Source organism: Crocodylus siamensis, chromosome 8 (genome assembly GCF_052110815.1).
Source record: "Crocodylus siamensis isolate JL-2025a chromosome 8, ASM5211081v1, whole genome shotgun sequence".
Lineage (NCBI taxonomy): Eukaryota > Metazoa > Chordata > Crocodylia > Crocodylidae > Crocodylus > Crocodylus siamensis.
The window spans coordinates 7,189,379-7,210,457 of NC_143402.1; the positions used below are offsets into that span (position 1 = coordinate 7,189,379).

Here is a 21,079-nt window from a genome sequence, read left to right on the forward strand (position 1 = left end):
GGGAAAAAGTTTCCCAAACCCTGACCCATCAGACCATGGCAGCATAGACTACAAGGATAAGACAATACCTTGATGATCAGAAAACAGAAGCAGCTCCAAGATTCGATTGCTCATTTCTTTAGAGGCACCTTTCATGCACAAGCATATTCACCAAATGATTTATTAGCTACATGGAAGGTTAGATTTCTGTGAAACTCCATTCCTCCAGTACTTTAGGATGTTTCTACATGTGCTCCGAGAGCCACCCTAATTAAAGCACTGCAGCATCTCATGTATCAGTGTCCCCACACTTCAAAATGGCAGTGGGGGCACTTTAACTAAAGCTTGTTGAATGAGCTTGAGTTTGATACCTGAAATGATACATGAGATGTAGAGGCTGGCTAGAGTGTGCTTATTAGCACAATGTAATTACAGCACATTGGAGCAGACTCCCGATATATCTACCTGCACACTTAGAAACAAAACTTTACAATGAAGGTGAGTAGTAGAAGGCAGGAGGACCCTGCTTATTTTGTTACTTCCTGACCTTTATTGTTCAAGAGGATGATTAAAGGTGTAATTAATAGCTTTGGAGGCGTTGGGTGCAGCTGGTTGGTCCAAGGACATAGGCAGACAAAGTTCTTAGGGTAAATGTGATCTCTTTTATTAGACCAACTAGTCTAATAAAGTAGTAACACTTTAATTATGCACGTAGTTCAGGGGCGAGCTATTATTTCAGGTGGAGAGCCGCTTACTGAGTTTTGGCAAGCCATTGAGAGCCGCATGACAGGCCGCCAGAGGCAGATAAATATTAATTTTCTTAATTTTGAGTGGGGGGGGCCCACAGGCCAGACAGAATGGCCTGGTGGGCCGCATCTGGCCCCTGGGCCACATTTTGTCCACCCCATACCTAGTTGGTCTAATAAAAGAGATCATATTTACCCAAAGAACCTTGTCTGCCTAATCAATAGTTTCATATTCAAATACCAACAAGGGTATCTAGAGACTTATTTACTTGTATGCATACTAAAATTAAAGAAAAAAAACCACTGTTAATGGTGCTTCATTCATCAACTCTGCCATAAAATAATTGCTTCAAAAATCACTGCCTCCCCCCACCTCCCATTCTGACTTCAGAGCCAACTGGCAACTAAAAACAAAAATGCCTGTTTCCCGAGCTCCTGCATGCATTGCAGAGCACTACAGATGTTGAATTGATGTTCCACATGCTAAACAAAGTGTCTAAATATAGAAGGAAAACTTACACATGCAGACACATTCCAGTCTCTGCAAAGCTCACCAGACAAACAATTACAAATGTTGCAGCAACACACCACCAGCTAAATCCCTGCCCACAGCACAGCCATCATCTTCCTTTGATAATTGGCACATTACGAACCACCTCACCTGGTGTGGCAGGGACTCGGCGTCTATATTGGTAGCCTTTCTGCATTGCGTTGCTGTAACTGTAGTGGAGTCAACTCAGATGTCACAGATGAAAAGGTTATTCTTCTGAACTTTCATTCACATGCTGCTTTCATGCTAAATGGAACACAAAGACGACTAATCAGTGGCTGCCACGGAGCTCTCTGCATACGCCAGAACTACATTCAAATCAATCCCCTTGTTAGAAATAGCAAGCTATGATAATAACAATGTTTAGAGCTTAGAGAATACCTGACACCATCCAAGCACCATGCAGACATTCAATTAATCCATGGCAAATACTATTTGCTTCAGGCAAATGAGAGAAAAACAACATGGCAAAGCTAAAGGTTGCTTAGGGCCTCACAGTTACAAATCATTAGCAGGGCTGCCATCGCAACTCAAGAGCTGCTGGGTCCTAGACCCAGATTCTAATGGTTAGCCCTGTTGTTTTCCAAGACGTTTTTGTCCATGTTGTGTTAAGCTCTGAGATAGTCTTCTATCAAGTTCTCCCTTCAATAACCTTGTATATATGCCAACAGCCAGAGAAACAGTAGATCATTATTTTATGGCTGCCATTAAGTGAAACATTTGGAGGGTCTAAAGCAGGTTGCAACAGCAAAAATATAATAATAACAATAATAATAATAATAATGTGCCTGGGACACGAATGGTCTTTCAGTAAAGAATTTAAGCAAGTTCACTTATCAAAGAGGAGGTCAATAGAAGAATTGATCACTCTGAAGGAATCCACTCAAGGAAGAGGGCTCATTAAAGCAGCAGAAAAGGGCATAAGAACATGTGGTGGCCATGAACTGAATCTTCACCATTCAAATGAGAAATGGAGTGCAAGTTTTAAGCCCTTGAAACCTTTAAAATTAAGATTTGGCCTCCAAGGGATACACTGTAGTTCAACAACATGAAGGAATTACGGAACAGAATCCCATGGCTTTTGTTATGTGTTCTCCCCAACGCTCGCTCGCTCTCAACAAAAATTTCATTCAATATTTTCTGGGCTGCTCTTTTCATAATGACCTATTAGGTCAGATGATCTAGCCCAATATCCTGCTTCCAACACTGGCAAGTAGCAGATGTTTTATAGGAAGGGTATAAATAATAGGGCATATGTGGAAGACCTCCATTATACCCTCTCGGGCTAAAAACTGACATCATCCTTGGAGTGGAGCCAGCTGTGCTAGGATGTGTCCAGGCAGAGATTATCTGGTTCCTTGGGTGACACTGGCATCACCTGTTGTCCCAAGTCCAGGCACAGCAATGTGATATATATGCCGGGGAAATTCTCTGCTGGAGGATTCCAGTGATGTGAATCTGCAAACAGGGAGGCATTCCTGGGGCCAGTCCTGCAGGAAAATTTCCAGATTGCACAGGACAAAGCTCCAGGAGCATCTGCCCATCCTCTCGCACCATCAAGCAATCAGACATCCATCACAAAAAAACCTGCACACATTTTTACCAACTATTGTCAGAAGCACAATTTTGGACATTTGTGGCATGACAAAAATCACAGAAAACTGTTTGCTTGGGCTTTGTGTCGCCATAAAAAATGCATGGGGGCACAAAGGCAATGTGTTTCCAGCCTGAGTAATCAGCAGACATGACATCATACAGACTGGCAGACACTAGTTTCATTTTTGCAAAGACCATGTTGTCACCAGGGCTGGGCAGAAAATTATACTCCATGACAAAAGTTTAAGGATTTTTTTAATTTTATTTTTGGGGGGAAGGTTGGGTTTTCATCAAAAACTGAAAACCTGAAGTTTTGGGAAACAGAAAAAAATTTAATTGCTAAAAAAATGGGAGGAAGACAAAGTAAACAAAAACCCAAAGTCTTCCCCAAAAAATATTTTCACAAAAAGGTCTATTTTTAAAATCTCTTCTGATCTTGGGAGAAAATTTTCAGCAGAAACTGTTTGGTTTCTTTCAATCATCATTGTGGCCAAGGACTTACCATTGGCCCCTACTATCTTCACAATGCAAAACGTTGCAAACTGCAAAGTGAAAGGATACCAGAAAATAACTAATTAAACCAAATGAGTGAAGCTTTCATTACCAATAGAAACAACCCAGTATGAAAGCAAGAAACTCCTTCTAGTGCCATATTTTCCAAAGGGATTTGATTCTGCATTGTTTTGCAGGCCAAATCAACTGCAAGTCCAGCTAATGCCATTTATACATTCAAATCTTTAAGCTCCCTTTCACCACAAAACCCAGATCACTTGGGTTATCTGAAAAAAATATCTAGAATTCAGTTCTTAAAAAACAAGCTTATATGATAAGGTAATAGAAGTTTTGATGGAGTAAAGTCAGCAGCTTAAAATAGCCCTGGCAGTCCATGACGGTTTTTGTAGAATACATTGAATGAGACAGAAAAACAAAAATGCAAACATTAAATTTAAACGGTGGCTTCTAGCAGCTTGATATTTAGTAGGCTTTCTTGTAACTTATTTTTTTTAGTATATTTTAGCAACTCAGAAACTGGATAGGTGACCATTAAATGCAACATTGATCACCACCACTGCTTTGTGACAGCTGCTGCAAGAAAACCTATCCATTGAAGATACTACCACCCCAAGACACATGGATAGTTAAATAGAGGTTTAAGCCCTCTTGAGAAGACTAGAGTGCCAATGAGAGAGAGATTAATTTCCAAAGCTGAAGCAGCAGCCAAGGAATCGTTACGTGGTTCCTGTTGCCTCTATCAGTCCTGTGCTATAAAGGGACTGCTAAGAAACTGCAGACTCCTTTGCAACAGTGGGGGATTCATAGTCATTTTGGAAGTGTTGCAAAAGCAGTCATGGGACTTCCACCGTGTTGCTATGAATAAATTTAGGAATACGATGAGGCTAAGAAGGGCTGCCAAAGTGCCATCTCACCGGCCTTGAGGCTGTTGTAACGTTACCAACACTTAATTCGAAGTACCGCTGGAAAGGAGTTAGTAGAGAATTCATATTGTACAATTAAAATTTACTGCAGCCTTGCAGAAGTTATAACTCTCCTTTAGTTCTTCTTGCTGTACCAAGATGAGAAGTGCCCCCAAATTAATTTGGTCCTGGCCTTACAGATGTTGTTGGCAAAAACCACGCTTAAGTGTGAACAAAACAGTGGGCTCATTTGTCCTCTTGCAAACCTTCAAACCTGCAGCACGTGGGCAGGCTTTCCAGGGATGGATGGCCTACCTGCTGCAACGGCCAAAAATAACAATGCACAAACTGGTTTCCATTGAAGCCAAAAGAAATATCCAGTGAGCGGGAGATTCCTGTTCTGTGCAGAGTGAGGCAGTCAAGACGTCAGTGAGGTCTTGTCCGAGCCACGTTTGAGGCTAGACACCATTGCTACTCTGCAGTGTGGTGGATATTCTCTTTGAACTCAAGAGCAGAAGCAACTGTGTTTTAATGGGCTAAGCCCTACCATTGCTGTGCAGATGAGTCCTGAGAGAGTAGGAAACAGAGGATAACTCCAGCTCTGAGAAGGTAACAGGTATGGTTTCTTCTCTAGCAATCGCCTGGCTCGCTCTAAGGATTAGCGCTCTTCCATTTAAGCAGCAAGCAAGAAACAACAGGATAGAGGAACCAAATGCAGCTCCTGAAGGAATAGTGACATGCAATCAACTCCACGTATACATCATTCACACCCAAGAAAGACCTGAGGCAGAGAATGCACTTGCTAATGCTCTTGCTTCTCCAATCACTCTGATTAGGTAAGAATTTGGTCTTCAAAGCATCTACTTAGTGAGAAAGAGAGAGATACTAAAGACAGTAATGTGAAGCCCATACTCTAGTACAAGTCTGGGCCCATGAATATCAAAGGAGACATTTTTTCCATGTGCTGTGTTCACTTGATGCTGAAAAATTCCCAAATATAATATTCTTTATGGAACACAATTCCCTAGTATCACAGTCCTTTAAAAGAAAAGGCTAATTAACTACTCAGAGCTTTCAACCTTCCAAACAATGTATAAGTACCAACTAGCGATCTTTTATAGCACCATCGGGAGGAAAGTAATAATCACTTTTCCTATGACATGGATAAAAAAAGCAAGACAGACGGCAAGGTGAAAATAATCAGGAAAGCATGGAGTAATTCTGGGTGCCCAATTTAAGGCTACAGGGACGAGCACTCCAAAGGTCAGTCAATACTAGTGAGGAAAATGGGTAATAAGCACCTCCCCTGTTCCCCTCCCCCGACACCTCCCAAAGTCTTAGTTATCAAAAATGGATCACGTGAAAACAACAGTCACTTTGAAATTTTAATATAAGCTATTTGCCCCAAGCCAAAGAGACAAGCAATTCCAGAGGCAAATGATTTTCTGGCTCCGGGCCCTATATTCAGATTCCTAGCAATTGCCTCTTTTAAAATAAGCGGATTCAAGAAACAGCAGATAAGAAGCAACAAATGCAAAAAGTGAATCTTTTATAGAGCTTGCAGTATGATATTCAGAATAGATCACTGGTATCTTCTGCAGCCAGAGTGAAAGAGGCTTCACCCACTGGAGGTGACAGAACAGGAGTGCTGTGCTGGAATGATGACAGTTTTACCTATGACAGCTGATCTCGGTTGCATGTTTGACAGTCTTCTTGTAAAATCAAGTCACAGCACAGTTGTTAGGCAGTCCCAGAGGTATCTCCATATCTGTTTGATTGGCTCCATCCTTTTATATAATAAAATAAGGGGGGGGGGGACGGGGGAACTCTGTGAGCTTATTTTATTGGACTGAAGGAAAGAATTATACATATTTCTGCAAGAAATGCCAACCCACTCATTTCTATTTTAAGTACAGATACTGTAAAAAGATACATCTGGGCATCATTTGTAACATTTAATAAAAATATTGAGATTCCAGACTATGCCAGTATGATGGATATAGAATCGAGTTAATTTTTACATTTCTAAACAGCATTTCCTTGTACTTGCCAGCTCTTGGCTAATCATCTTTTGCATTCTTAGAGTTCTTTCTACTTCGTTAATCAAAGAGATGAACATTGCTCTGCTCAGTTCCAAGTTAAATTCATTGGGTGACATCCTGAACCCCTTGAAGTCAATAGGAGTGTTGCTACCAACAGCAGTGAGGCTAGGATTTCATCCACTGAAAGCATGTGAAAGCATGTGACACTATCTACCTCCAGACCCATCTTGCAAACAACTCCACCCAAAATTACCCATCCAAAGAGAAACTAACTGTTTGAAAGGCAATGTTCGGGGAGTGGGGGGGGAGGGGAATAAACCGGGTATTAAAGCATCTTAACAAGTCGGTTACTGCAGATGTATCTGTAGAAGGTGTCAAAATACACAACACAGTCAGAGCCTTCCCAAATATAGAAACAGCTATCACCACAAATACACACTAGAAAATCAGGGTACACATAGCATGGTAGAAAATGAAACGGGGACAATTTTATAACCAGTCTGAGAAAGAGGAAGAGTAACAAAGGTATTTTTTTCCTCCTTCCACGTCCAAAATATCAAGCAGCATGAGTAAGATACTTCTTCAAATTATAAGCAGAAGAAAAAAAAAATCTTCCATTAAGGAGTAAAGTAATAAAACTGTGTATACCTTAGGGAAGAGAAAGAGACTGAAAAATCCTCATCATGATTCATGACATGTCGATACATTCCTTCAAATTTGAAATGGAGAATAATGCTAAGTAGACACACAGGGTAAGACTTGCATACCTTGCCAATACAGAGTAGGCTACAGGGTAGGAGGGACATCCTTGATATCTAGCCAGAGGGAAGTAGTACCGCTCACCCCTACTTTGAAGACTTTAAATGCTACTTAGATTTAAGTTGGGAAGACTAGGGGGCCATTAACATTAGACATTTTTTTCCTGGGTTGGTAACAGTTTATTTAACAAATGAACATGTTTCCTTTGTGAACACAAGAAGATCTTCAGAATGCCAAAGCGGATTTCACTGAACCGTTGGCCTGCAGACCATTCTTATTCAGAGTAAAGGATTTCAATTTGTTTTAGCAAAGCAGAGTTTTTGATTTAAACTCTACTGGGGTGAAATATGCATTGTTGCTTACTCCTAGAGAAAAAGCAAGATTTTTTGTCTACAGATGCCTGTCAGAAAGAAATGGGGGGGGGGGTGGCGGGGGGGGGGCAGAATTTCATTCCCTTTCACCATCTGATTGGGAGATTAAGAGCTAGGGGATGGGAACATGTGCCTGATAAAACTTAAAAACAGAAGACTTAGTAAGGAGGAAAAATCCTAGGTCGAGGTTTCCCTTTGACCAAGCTCACACACAGCTCCCATTCTCTTCAGTGAAAGTGGCTGAGGCACAGCTGGGATTTAGCCTATGATGTTTTCACCAAAGAAGAGCTGTGTTTTACATGGTATTGCTGCCAAACAGAACAGAGCAAGCACACAGACTTCCGCTCCTTGGCAGACCAACACCGAAAGTGTGTGCGTGCACACACATCTCAAGAGAATGTCTGACACAGCGTTTTCTTATTTGCGTTAGTTACCTCTTATTAATGAGTTTTAAATACTTATCCTTTTGTGACTACTTAAAACAAATTAACAACAAGGGGTGCTATTAATGTACATGAGAAAATGCAGTGTCATACGTTAGCTTAAACCTAGCACAATTTACGCTCCTACAATAGCATTATCCTGATGTGATTTGATGCCTCTTAACACCTGATGGTTGTCTCTTAATTGGCTATTGCACTAGGTAAACACAAGTTGTTGGGCCCACAGAGTCAAAGGTTTCATTGATGTACAGAGTTTTACTGGATTATATTTTCAAATCAATTTTGCTAGAACCAGTGGGACCATTGAGTAGATTTTTCCAAACAACTTAACATATTTTATCCATTTACCTTAATTCAAATTCTGTGCAAAAATAGATTGAAACCTTGATGGCTTCCATCTGGAGGTATAACTCAATTAACATAAAAAGTGGTTTGAATTCAAGAAAGTATTGCAACTGTGTGTTTATGCAAAGGAAGAGCAACACAACATATATGTCCACCTTAATGCTTTTTTGCATCAAACCACCTCTTAACAGCCTCAAGCACAATGTCACAATCATTAGGCATGTAGTTTGTGTAACAATATGTCAGATTCAAAGCAGTTATAGTTTGTTGATCCTCTAGACCTGTTATAATGTCCCAAAATGTAGCTTGTACTACTGATTCTAGTCTTATGGATTCTGGTCCAGGTACCTGCTATGCAAAGTCACTCAGCATTTGTAAAAATTGCCAAGCCTTGCAATACTATCCTCAGTGCCCATGTGCAATTCCTATAGTCCATGGTTGGCAATGGGGTCAGTGTTCACATTATGCCAATTGTCAGTACCTGGTCCACACCAGGGAAACTAATAATCCTCTTAGCAAACTGAATTCTAAGAACTTTACTAGGAATCAGATGTCATGAAATCCTATGGCTTTCATGCCATTGGGCCTGCACTCTGAATCTTACAACTTAACATTGAGTGTCTCCTGTGCAAATAACATGTAATGACCCTATTGCTCAGCTGTAAGAAATAAATATCACAACTGTAAGAAACTCCAGACACCTGAGTTTTGATGCTGTACATACTTGTTGGCACTGGTTTTATGACCAAGATACCTTGTTGCAGGTGGACCCAAACCCTCAGACCAACCATGACCTCTCCATTTGATAATAGGTGAATTTCATTGATACACAGTGATAGCAAATAAGAATAATGCAAACAATTTTATATATACCAGTCCAACGGTTCACAGAGTCAAGGTACATCTGGCTAGTATGAGCTTCACTCTGAGGTTCTCTCTTAAAGGTCAGATGTCAACAGCTTGGAGGTCAGAGGCCAAGGCCCACCCTTCCTCCCTGCAGTAGGGTGAGAGAGATAGACTGGTGGTATGCTCTCTGTCCATGATGGCCTCAGCTTCCCCTCTCAGGGGCCCTTTGCTGCTCTGTAATCCCTCCTTTTGTATTCTTTCTCCCTCTCTGATAACTCTTCATCTTTGGGCATCGTTGATTGGTCTCCCTATGGTCATCATACTGTCTTATCAGCATATTCCTTCATCTCACAAACCCATTACATGTACACATCCTAACATGGGATTTTACCAGTCTTTCCTAACTTGGTCCATCTACCAAAACTGGAAATCCCAAGGGCTCTGCAGTTAGGCACTGTGACCTGGCAGCAATGCTGCAGAGTCCCTTATCTCTGTTATGGAACAGTGTGGTGCATGTCTTCAATTTCCCAGCTTGTGTGTTTGCTTGTTGCTTGCCTGTGTCAAACAAGGCAAGCAGGAGCTTGAAGGAAACTTTTGTCACAAACAGGCTTTTAGAAAAAATTAAAACTTGCTGTTGCCCTGGATCATTGTTCTAATGAAATATCTACTTTGTCTACAAACTAATTCCCAAAAGAAAACCTCTAAATACCATTTTCTAGCCATCACTATCTTCAGACTGTTCTGTGACCTACAAAGCACTTACACATCTCTGAAGGGCTCTGCCCAGGTGGTTTTATCAACCAGGTGCCAGGTCCTCATCCCTCTTTCCAGGAAACGCACCTTGAGCATGAATTTCTTCTACTGCTGATGCTAGAGGTTGCAATGATTGGACATTTACCTTCTCCTCTGATTAACAATTAAATGGCCTTGGTTCACTTTGGGGTTTCTGAACACTGTCTTCCCAAGCTAGCCTTAGAAGTTCTGGGACCTTAAAAGCATATATATATATATATATGCTTGTTTCTTAAATCCCACATGGAGGGTTTTTAATTCTCTGTGTGTGTGTGTGTGTGTGCGCGCGCACGCGCGCGCGCGTGTGTGTGCATAAACTAAGCTATGTATCAATACAGTAAAAGCTTTAGGATTCCATTTGCTCTGAGCATATTTTGTCCTCTTGTATGGGTGCACAAAGTGAAGTATGTGGTAATTAAGCATAAAGAGAGAGGCCAAGAGCTCTTCCTCATCATGGCTTAGACTGAAGGTGCTTACACTGAATTAATTGGCAGCAAATATTCACTATTTAAAGGGATAAAAATAGAGCACAGTAGCTAGCCCTGGGAGAGAAGCTACCTTATACTGTAACCCATACTGTACACAATTCACAGAAGATGAGTCTGTTACATCTAATAAGCCAAGCTCTTGGACTCACCATGTGCTCAGCTCAGTTTGTATTGTGGCTACCAAGCCAAAACATACATTTCTATAGCTTCAGGAGATTAGCCAAGTTTTATAGCTCCAAGATGGAACAAAACCACATCCTCTGTATATCAGACACAGGGACACAATTCACACTGACCAGTGGATTATGCCTGAGGCTGCTCTTTCCATGTTTTACTGGACTTCATTTCCTTTCTGAACCACTGGGCAGAGTTCTTTTCCATTGCTGCATGCCAGCTCAGCAACAGGTGCATTTCAGACCTGGCTGAAGTGATCCATAGGAACAGACATTTTGGGGTCCTTCAATATTGTTAAAATGAGGGGCTGTGACAAAGAGAGCAGGTCTGACTTCCAGCACTCACCACCCACCCCACTCACAATCTTTTACATTTAGTGAAAGGTCCAAGATCAGTCTATCTGGAAAGAAGGTCACCAACAGGATGTTTGTTTTGGCTAGAGGTGGAAATTAGCAGACTAGAAAAAATATCAGTTATTTGTCAGAACAGTCAAGACCTCACCTCTGCTTGCCTTTGTATCTCAAACCTGTTTGAGGAGTAACTGAACCAATCTGTGATTTTATGAATTTTACTGTGTTGCCTGAACAAGCTAGCCCAGAGAAAATATTCCTATCTTTTTATTTCTGAGTATTAGCTTATTAAATGAAAGAGAGACCAAATCAAGGTCCACTGAAGTTAACAGAAGGTTGATTCTAGCATAGTTCTCAGGGAGAACAGAAATCATCATGCGCTTTCATACAGATTAAGGGGGAAAAAACATGCATCACATGATCCCGGTTACCAGCAGAGCTCTTAACAAGTTGCAGTGACGGCTTTCTGTTTCCCTTAAGAAAAAGGTAACTCAGGTGTTGGAGCAAAGTTTAAAGGCTCTGGATTTAAGAGTGGCAACACTATATTGAACAAGAAAGGTCAATACTACCTTTTCTATCCAGCTTAAAAAAATGCAGCAACAGCAACAGAAACACAGCCAATTAAGTTAGCCAGAGCTGAGTCTGGCCTTAGGCCACAATGTAGCTTCTCCTCTCTTCTGAGTAAAGGAGCAAGCAGTAAGACTGCTACCACAGCCAAAGCATACACAACAAAATCAGCAACACATCTTGTCATTATGCCTAAGAATACATTACAAACCACCTTGGGCTCTCATGACCTACCCAAGTAGAACTACTGAACACATGAATCAAGACCACCCCTCCTCCCCTGCAGGATTAAGTCATTTCCAGTAATAAAGGTTGCTTATCTAATTTTCAAGCAGTGGGATTCTGGAACCTTTGCCAGCAAAACACCACAGTAACAGCATGGCCATTGCTGCTGGCACTACAGCAAAAAACAGGGGTATCGACACAAATGACATTGAGGAAAGTGAGGAGTACTGACTTTGGCAGAAGTGGTCAGCCTTCAGGTTGATTGAAGCCCTAGTACAGTGGATAGGAAAGAATTCACAACATAATTACAAGTCAACTTTTCTTCCATAACTAGAGTTCCAGGTCAGGGCACCACTTATTAGAAAATTATAAAGGTAACTATAGGAATCACCACATTTCCTAGGGATAGTGACAAGTATAGTCTCACAAAAAAAACACTTTGGATTTCAATTAATTGGTATCTTCCAATGGAGGATGTTGTCAAAAAAAATCTCAGTCAACTCTAATCAAAACTCTCATGGTTTGACATCACCTCAGGAATCTATTTTGTTCTTCTGAAAGTCTTATCGATCCCTAAGATTAATAGCCACAGGCTTGTGGGCTGGGTGAACGTTACTCCCTAGAGATGCTGTATCAACACCTGTAGGTGTTGCTGAACTCCTCTCTGAGTGGCCAAGGAATTAGACGAAGAACAAGGCTTTGTGTCAATCACAATAGCAGTGTAGGGGCAAGGACCAGCAAACAACAGTTACTAGAAAAGCCATAGTGCCTTCAACTACTGAAAATAAATAAAGCTGCCAGCAAGGCTTCTGACTTTCTTTCCATTTTTGAGAATGGTTTCTTGACTGCTTTCCCTGTCTTGGAGTCCGTCTCAAGACCTTTTTTGTGAAGAAGCATGGAATCTGTCTCTTCTGACACCACAAAAGGCATCCAATTCAGTCACTTTTATGAAAATAAATGACTTACCCAATTCCTATAACTTCAGACTCAGGAATTAAAAAGATTTAAAACATATAGCTGATAGGTTGACAAGTTCAGCAATACAGACTTAAGGCTCTCGCCAGCACCTCACTCATGGTGAAAATATGGTTAATTTTACAAAAACATCGAAGACAAAGCTAACAAAAGTTTGCAGTTGAATAAATGGGAAATTAGGGGATATGCATTCAGCCAGGCCCAGAAGGCAACTCTTATCTTAGACTATCATGATTTCATGCTTAGGATCTCAATGTTTAATGGTAATTTACACAAAAAATCCGGAAGAAAGTTAGATGCAATTTGGCTGCTTTTAATGTGTCTTTTCCTCCTACAAGCCAATGTTGGCACATGACTTTTATGTATACAGTTATGTCCACTGTATTAGAGATCACTCTGCAATGAGAAAAAAATGATTCTCAATAAGTAAGTTTAAACCAGCATAACAAAGACCTGTGCTAACCTGTCTGATCTAAGACCCCATGAGGAAAAGAAGAATGTATTAGAAGTTGGTACTCAGTTTCAGTGCTGGACAACTTTGTTACCTGCATCAGTCTGCTGATGTTAAGCAATGACAACTATTTTGCATCGATTCAGACACGTCCAGTTTGTTACATATAATATTGGGAGCTAGAGGCACTTAATTTTTATCAAGTTTAACTAATTCAAGATTTTAATCAATTCATCTCTTTATTAAGAGTTTATTAATAAAAGTGGAGTGGCAAAACAGAGGCAAACATTAGTATGCTCTTCAGTGTACTTTAATGCCAGGAATTTATAAGAATATACTGGCTGGAAAGATAAGATTGGAAATAAAGTGAAGATAAAAAGTCAACAGAATGCCTCAATTTGAAAATGTATGAGTGATGTATAAATGACTAAAGATTTCATTCATAATCCAAGGGGGTAAAAAAAATCCATAATGTTGCCATTTCTATACAAGCTGAAAGAGCCATAGGTTACAAAAAAGAGTTACCTAAAACAGAGTACAGGCAGTTCTCAACTTACAACATTTTGAGTTGCAATGTTTCGCATTTGCAACAATTATAAATTGAGACCCAGTTTCAACTTTCTGATGTCCGTTTCAACTTTACAAGGCTTGATCCCGTGCCCTGCCATGCCAGTCGACAAGTTCACTGCATCGCCAATCTCCCTGGAGAATGTCTGTCTAAACATCCTCAGACACTTTCTTTAAGAAAGCCGACAAGCCTCCAGAAAAACCTGCAGCCAAGACTCCTGAGAAGACTCCAGCCAAGAGCGCTTCAAAAAGTCCAATCAAGATCCCTTCAAAAAGTCCAGCAAATTCACCTCAAAGAAGTCCTTCCAAAGCAATACGATTACTATTTACAATATAAATAAATTAATGTAGCTATGTTACTCATCTATAATGACCGAGTACAAAATTCTGGCTTATTTTTGGTGAAAATAGAGTATCGGGCCTTGGTTCAGGAACCAATTCTTCATTAATAACATTGTTTCCTATGGGATAATGGGTTCCGAGTTACAATGTTTCAACTTAAGACACTGTTTTCAGGAACCAATTGTGCCATAAGTCTGCGGACTGCCTGTAATTCAATGTGAATTAAGAAATTCACAGCATTTTCATAAAATCTAAACATGCTTTAGATTTTAACGTTAACTTTGATGCGATTCCCATGGCTTCAGTTTGTATCATAACATGTTGCCCCACAACTTTTCACCCAACTCAGTACTTCAAACTCCCATAGTCACACCAAAGTGTGGGGGGAAAAAAGGACATCAGATCCATCCCCACCCCCCCCACCATTAAGTTGGGTTTGTTCAGTGGTTTCCATCTCCCCTCTTCATTTCGGCTTCAGAAAAAATTTAGACATTCTCACGACGCGAGACAGCAGGCAGTAGGGATAGTAGCAAATAAATTACACAGCTATGGACTACCTGCAGGGAACAGCCAACTTCAACTTGATCTACCCGTTTCTGGTCTCTCTTTTCTGTGCAGCAAGAACCACAACTGGATGATTAGTTTATTTTCTTAAAGCTGCCTTTGCTTAGGAGTGTGTTTTTGCTTATTGCCTCCCTTTCCCATTCTTTCTGAAGATGAATCAACTGACAGATAATCTCAAAGAGACCCACGTGTAACCTTCTTCCCCTAGAGAAAGGAAAAATATTTTGCGTCATCGTTCCTATTCTCTGAAACCTCAAACTTTGCAGACACCACATCTATATTGCCTTTTATCTCTAGAGCTCAAAGTGCTGTATCCCACCTTTTCTCCCCCTTTTGGTTGGTAAAACGTTAAGTGTTGTTTATTAGTAATAATAACGCAATAAGTGAAACAGTAGCAGAAGGAATTCTCTTTCACAAAAAAGAGCCTCTTTCACATGCACATTTTCAGAGAACAACACATAGTCGTTTCACCCAGCTCAAATCAACCAAGGTGACATACATGCTGTTGGCGATATATTTGGGAATGGAGCGAGTGGATTTCCTCACTACAGATACACATCATGGTAATGGGCCTCTGCAGTTAAAAATAACTCTGTTACATATATTCATATATATTGTCTGTAGTCTATTTTTAAAAAAAAATAAGCCAGTGGTAAAAATGTGCTTTGGCATTTCAGATAACTTCCTATCTGCAGTGAACATGGAAAGAATTAACAACTCAGGATTAGCCCAGAGCTGTAAGTGTGTGAGATGGTGACTTCAGAAACTATTGCTGTAGTATCAGCATGGACAAGCACCCTACTTGTCAGGATAATTCTGCCTCCAGTAGTGCAATGAGGTGCAGGGTAGGGGGGGTGGGGAGAGGGCTGAGGAGCAATGACACTCTGCTTTTGGAGTTAGGTTATTTGTTATTTGGACACACAATGTGAGGAGGTTACATAGACCCAAAAGAACTCAAATAGCTGTTTCTACACCTAACTGCACAGCAGTTCTGGCTGGGTTTTGGTGGCTTCTGAAACAGAGACAAGGAGAACACAAACTATTTAAAGGGATGCAGCCCAATTTCTATGCACTGAAGATGAGTAATATGCATTCCCTTGAAGTCAGCCTTGGGCCTGGAAAGGGAGCTGAGCTATTGTTCTTCCCTGTCCTACCTAGCTACTGTTCCCTTAGGAAACTTAGTGCTGCTGGCATTCCCCTGCCCTCCATTTGGCCCACAAAGCTCAACAAATACTGGCCTTCAGTCTCCTTTTCTGGGGTTCCTCTTCTGTTACAATTTAATCTACATTTATCACTTCAATATAATTCATGACCTATTTTATATCCTAGTCGTGAAATTGCAGAGCCCCATCTATATTTAAGTCTTACCCACCAGGATATACCATGTCACCTAAGGCTGCGATCCTGTCAGATCTGACATGCTAGGCAAGGCTAAATGTCATTAATCCCAGGGCACTGCAATAAAGGGATGCTGGTTATTCAGAAGGCAAGGCCAGTCCCTTTTCACAGCACTAATCACATGGAATGCATTTGGCTGCTAGAGAAATCTTTTAAATGAGTTATACAAAACTATTTCTAATCATTTGTGTTCATTAAGGAACCCATTACACTTTTCTTAATAGAACAGATGTTCGCTTCTGTCCAACATTAATTCCTACTCAAGTTATTAATAAATTCTTACCAAAATGGCTCCTGGAATTTCAGCTGGGCATGCTACTTGCCTTCAAATCTTGCTGTCGACTTGCTTTATGCTAGCAAACATCCCAAATGTAAAAGCAAGAGATTTATGGATTTCACAAGGGATGAAGTAAGGTGGATATAAATATATACACACTTACATGCTTTTAGATGCATGAAGCACTCTAGAAACCTTTAAAGTGAGAGGGCAAGTAAATAAAAGCTATTTTCTGTAAACTCTTATGTTCTATGTTAAACTAAACTATCACCATCAGGGAAAAAGGGAAACAACTAAAAACCTAGCCAAATAAACCCAGTGGTCCGATTATGCCGCTGGTCAGATGCCAATTCATTGAGAAGAGAAGCAAGAGGCAGAGTCAAGCATCATAACACCCCCCTCCCCCAGCTCCTATAATCATGCTTTTTTTTTATTTTCTTCCCAAAAGCTAGTTCGATCCAGGGGCTCAGTAGCTCATTCAAAGATGAACTTGCTTGCCAGGCGAGATTCTCTAAGGTCTCACAGCTTTAATGTTAAAAGCATTTTTATCCTCACATACAAAGTCATGCTATGATCAGCGTCCTAAATAAAACACACTTTGTAAGAGGTGATATTTAAGTCTGCACAGAAAGCCCGATAAATTCTGTCAGCCATATGGTTCATCAGAGCCCTGCCTAGCAAGATTATCTCTTTCTGGTCAGTTAATCCTGACACTCTATATTCTACAGTAACTGTAAAATTCATCAATGCATTACCACTAAAATAAGTTACAAAGGACAATGAATTAAGGCATCGACTGGCTTCATAGCTCTCCTACGAAGAGATAAATGAATGTATTTAGACACTGGCCAACTCTTCATTCTTGCTAAGAACAATAGCAGCCACACACTGCACTTTGGATGGAAGGAGGGTGTCATATTTAAACAAAAAAAAAAAAATCCAAAAAAGGTTTAGGATGCATAAGGTGTTAATCATGCCAAAACGCCAGTAAAGCAAAAACTCCAGCAAAGTTCAATATTGCATGGCTTGCTATTTAAAATTGCATTGTCACACTGCTGGTATCCTTTTATCCTTAGCAATCATTCATCAAATTTATCCCACTAAGAGCTCATTTTTAAAGTAATCTACAGACCTCTTCCATCAAAAGGAAAGAAACATTTTTTCTTGCTTAACAGGTAGAAAATTGTAATTTGTAATTGAATATATAGGATATACTGTATGAAGAACTAAAAAAAAAAACCAATCTAAATCTAGCCAATGGGTAGATGGTCACACTGACTGTAAGGTCTTTGTTTTGGTGGCAAGAAGTCACAATATATTTGACTGGAAGCCAGATCAACTGAACAACGAGTCTGAGTGCAAGTGCTAGAAAATGAAACAATAAACCTATTCTGAAATCTATGCTTCCAATCTAATATCACAGAGTTTAGCTAACTCTAAGATCCAACTCCAACCAAGAAGCCATTTGTAAAAGAGGTGGAGGTGTTTAAATAAATGAGCAAACCTCATAATATCAAGAGACACTATTCACACATACACAAAGTTTTAGGAAGATGGTCACTTTTACTGCAGGGACAGAAAGACATTAAAACAAGGGACTAACAGGTGTTCAAATTAAATGCCTAATACTTACATGATTTAACATATATTTCTATCTTCAGTACAGAGGGGTTGAAATTGTATTCCCTGCATACCTTAAACTTCGGGGGAATTTAAAAGGTTTACGAAGTTCAAAGAAGGCAGGACAGGCACCATGTTTGCAAAGGTGGGACGTTCACTCCAGTTGTGCAGAGGGTGGTTTCATACAATCTTACACACGATGGATGAGGTCTCAGGACTACTTCTGTAAAGCTGATGCTGAATGCAGAGCTAGAGATGGGATAGAAGTAATTCAGAAACTATGCTGCTGTATTGGAGGTGAGTGTTGGCCCAGAGATTTTGGCGTTACCCACCACTGAGGAGACCCGGATTTGTTTCCCTGCTCCGTCTTATGCTTTTTACATAATCTTAGACACAAAACATGAGCCCAGATCCACAGTTACGTAGGCAATCATTTCTATCTATGCCACTGTGTACAAAAAGAATAGTAATATTTTGCTCACTCACCGGGGTGTTATGAGGTTACGTAGATTAATGACCAAGACATATTGCTCACATAATATGACAATGGAGTTCTCTGCCATTTATACTAAATCGAGTGACACTGATAGCCACTTGCATTGGCCAGAATAGCAGCTCTACTGATACCCTCTGATTTGACCTTAATTTGGGGGAATAATTTCACCAAGACAATTCCCCCTAGACTTTGTGAGGTTTAAGTTGTATTAGAGGGGCTATATAGAGGAGGCTTTCTGCCTTACATTCAGTTTATTAAGATGAAAGGATTTCATTTTTTTCCCACATTGAAAATATTCCTTTTCTCAGGAGCTATTAAGAAAGGAAGTTTTGATTCTTGGGTCCAAGGAGGTAGATAAGAGACATTCTTGATCTTCAAAAGCCGGGGGAAGTTAGCTGTAGATTGCTATAAATATTTTAGCTGAAAATTGATCCTTGTTGCCCTTTCCCCTTTTATCCCAGAAACTTGTACAAGATTAGTCAAATGCCTCGAGGAGGGCTACTTTTTGTCTGTAGACCTTGCACACAGCATTCAAGGGGCCAGTAGGTTCATTTACAGCTAATTTTCAGGATGACATCTTTGCCCTTTCCTATGCAATAGATATATGAAGTGTATAGGCTCTGTATGGAGGTGCCTTGGTCACAAAAATAATAAGGTAAACTTCAGGACCAGCTGTGCACCAAAGGTAGTTTACAGCTCTTATTAGCAGTGCCCACTAATCTATATCTAGCTTTAAATCAGTCATCCCAAGGGCATACACAATGCACCCTTTCATTATTGCTTAGAAGTGTAATAGAAATTGCTTTCCACTTTCTCTCCCAAATGTACCTTCCAAATGTAGGGAGGGGTGAGTCTGTAGTTGTCATTAAGCCCTATTGCTCAGAAATGTCTACGGGCTGCCCGCATGGGAGGAAACTTGGACTCTAAGTGAGAGTCATTAGGAAACAAATCCAGTCAATTCGCTCTGAGTTCAGAAGAATTAGCAGGATTGGTATGAAGACAGAGAAGAGTTGCATAACTCCCTGGAGGTAGGCAGGAGATAAAGGATATGCCAATAGGGATTACATCTCTGGAGGAAGCAGAAGTTTCTCTCTCTCCAAATATTGACATTCCCTCAAGGCGATGGAGGGAATGTCAATTATCACTGACCTACGTCTCCTTGAAAGGCAGGAGGAGGAAAACTGAAGATGAGGAGAGCAGCAAAGTCAGGCAGTTGCTAGCTAGGACCCAGAATGCCACCGGAGGAGGCTTTGCTGCTAAGGCCTGGGAAATGCAGCCCAATCCTACAGAATCTCTACATTTGCAAAGCAATGCTCCTCCCTTCTATTAACCTTAAATAACAGCTTGTGGGACAGCTATCAAGAAGTAAGATGCAGGTAGCTCCATTCATTAGGAGTCAGGGAAGTCAAATCCTCCTACCTTATTTCAGATTAGACCTTCTGGTATCTACAGAATCTACCCTGGGGGAGCAAAAAGGGAAAGTGGGCTACTCACCACAGGAGCAGCCCAAGGGCATTTTTGCACGTGTCCCAGAGAAGGCATGGGGAGGGCACTTTAATTAGTGAGCCATGCTAATTAGAAGCACCTGACCATCACATGCATCAGTGTCCCCCTGCTGAAAAATGGTGGTGGGGTGCTTTGAACTAAAGCTCATTGGATAAGCTTAATTCAAAATGTCCCACCACCTTTTTTCAGCATGGGGATGCTGATACACATGACGCTAGCCTGCTGGAGCGCATTCATTTCCACACTCCAGCAGAGTCAATTAATCAAGTCTGATCCAGCACACTGGATTTCCAGCGCTTCGGTGCAGGCTCCCTGCACGTGTATATGAGCCCTAAGAGACTAATATGGAACTAATCATACCAGGAACCCAGAGAAACCTTTGGGTGAACCTGGTATCTTTTATTAGATCAACTTAAATAGTTGGGGGGAAAAAAGTTTCATTCCATCCAGGAAGAGCACACACCAACTGCAGAGACTTCCTCAGCCTGATGAAGGGTTTTTAAACCCAATTTTTTTTCCCAACTATTTAAGTTGGTCTAATAAAAGGTATCAGGTTCACCCAAAGAACCTTGTCCGCCCATGTCCTTACACCGACACGGCTACAACCTGCACCCCAGAGAAACCTTTTGAGATTCTTTCAAAAAAGCACTACCTCCTCAAAATAACTGTGGGGTGAGAGGCAACGTGTACAATATCTATGTTTTAGGACCAAGACTTCATAGGAAGTCCAGGAGGAAAAAAAAAAAAAAAAAGCAAAGAAACTAACCATATTTCACAGCCAAAAAGAAAAGTGTTGTTTAAAAGTTCTGATATGTGGAAAGGCCCCGAATGGGCTGCAGATTAGTGTTCCTCCCAAATAGAAAGGGGCGGCTCCCAGGAAAGGAGAGGGAAAAAAAACAGGCAAGGAAATGTATTGTTTCACAGTGAGACCAAACAAAGAACTGCATGATGGAATAACAAAGGGAAAGTCTTTAACTTTGACAGCCTGCGGTGTCTGAGATTTTCAGAGCTGGGACTCTGTGCATTAGCTGTAGAAAGATGAAAAAAGAAACAAGTGAAAAAGGCATCTATTGTATCTGATGATGTCCTGGCCCTGCTGAAGGTAATAGGAATTTTACTCCATCTTCAATGGACCAAACGTCACCTTTTATGTTTCTAAAACAAAACTCCAGAGTCTTTTTGGACATCAGTTGGA

The 21,079-nt window shown here is 40.7% G+C and overlaps 1 long non-coding RNA gene across 1 annotated transcript in view; it reads right to left on the reverse strand.

Annotated features, from left to right (window-relative positions):
- The window catches only part of LOC149858037 (uncharacterized), a 221,423-nt gene that overhangs the window by 165,614 nt on the left and 34,730 nt on the right, over positions 1 to 21,079 (reverse strand). Inside the window, exon 3 of the long non-coding RNA XR_016444023.1 lies at positions 1,387 to 1,521. This is a non-coding gene — a long non-coding RNA (uncharacterized LOC149858037). The remainder of the gene's footprint in view (positions 1 to 1,386; positions 1,522 to 21,079) is intronic.